General features: G+C 42.0%; 1 pseudogene; it reads left to right on the forward strand.

Annotated features, from left to right (window-relative positions):
* The window catches only part of LOC103746579, a 128,665-nt pseudogene extending 127,818 nt beyond the window's left edge, over positions 1-847 (forward strand).
* The last annotated feature ends 733 nt before the right edge of the window (positions 848-1,580 follow it).

The following is a 1,580-nucleotide window of genomic DNA, read 5'->3' on the forward strand; positions in this document are numbered from 1 at the left end:
TGAAGAAAAGAGTAGACAGCACTTGGCTCCTGACTTACTGTGGGGAGCTCCAGCCCAAATCTTTCTGGCTGGAGATAGCAATGGCCTACTTACCAACAAAATGTCAATACCTGAAACAGAGGAAGAGCCCCTTGCAGACCAGGAAAAGGGCAGAGCAGTGAATGATGATGTCCTTGATGTTACAGAGGACATGGAGAAGGAAATCAGTGATGCACTAGGCCCAGGGCCACAAGACGAAATCCTAAGTAGTGCATTCAAATTGCAAATTACTCGAAGAGACATCCAGACACTGGAGGATGGTCAATGGCTCAACGATGAAGTTATTAACTTCTACATGAATCTTCTAGTGGAAAGAAGTCAAAGTCAAGGCTATCCAGAACTTCATGTGTTTAACACTTTTTTTTACCCCAAATTAAAGTATGGGGGTTATAGTTCTGTCAAAAGATGGACTCGGGGAGTAAATCTCTTTGCAAAAGAACTGATTCTGGTACCTATTCATCGGAAGGTGCATTGGAGCCTGGTGGTCATAGACCTCAGAAAAAAGAGCATTGTATACTTGGATTCAATGGGACAGAAAGGAGAGAGTATCTGCAAAATAATTTTCCAATATTTGCAAAATGAGAGCAAAACTCGGAGGAATATTGATCTGAACCCTTTGGAGTGGAAGCAATTTAGCATGACAGCAGAGGAAATCCCTCAACAGATGAACGGGAGTGACTGTGGAATGTTCACTTGTAAATATGCAGATTATATCTCTCGGGATCAACCCCTAACCTTTTCTCAGCAACACATTCCTGTCTTCAGGAAGAGGATGGTATGGGAAGTGTTGCATAGGCTCTTGCTGTGACAACATCCACCTGATTGGCAACTCTGCCTTTCTATCAATGTTCCTACCTAGCTCAGGCAGGAGGGGTTGAAGGCATTTGAACCAGGATGAAGCCCCCTGTCTCCTCAATATAATCCTATCTTGGGGCATGGGAAAGTTACTCCTAATACTGTCTGTTAAGATACATGTAACTACTTTGAGCTTAGAAGCTGTTCAATCCGCACCAGAATGCATGCTCACAAATATGTTGCTTTAAGCAGTTATTTCTGCATGGATCTGGAAAATGCTAGATTTATTCTATGAATTGTTTTTGTCACCCTCCTCCACTGTGATTGTTTATATGATTTCACTAACTCTTTTGCAAACCTTGGCAGTCACCATTTTTCAGTGTTCAACTATCAACTCTTAGTTGTTTGAACTTTTTATTCCTGAAAGGAGTGCCCATCAAAGTGTCAGTCTCTGCTGAGGACCAGGATGGACATCAGTGGGAGGAGGGAAGAAGTGTTCATTAGCCCAGTGCTGAAGCTGTACCTGCCAAATTGAAGTGTTCGGGGAGCTTTTTTTTAAAGCTTAAAAATAGTAAAAGAAATTAAAATGACTGTTACAGGCTGATAATTTTCAGAAGCATCACGCAGTACAAGACAACCACAGTATTGTGAAACTGTGGCCAAGAGACTGGCTGTCCGGGAGTGTTAGGTGTTACAGCCATCTACAGACATTATTTTTGGTGTCTTATTCTTGGAATTTGATTTGA

Source organism: Nannospalax galili, unplaced genomic scaffold (genome assembly GCF_000622305.1).
Source record: "Nannospalax galili isolate Female #2095 unplaced genomic scaffold, S.galili_v1.0 scaffold663, whole genome shotgun sequence".
Taxonomy (NCBI): Eukaryota; Metazoa; Chordata; class Mammalia; order Rodentia; family Spalacidae; genus Nannospalax; species Nannospalax galili.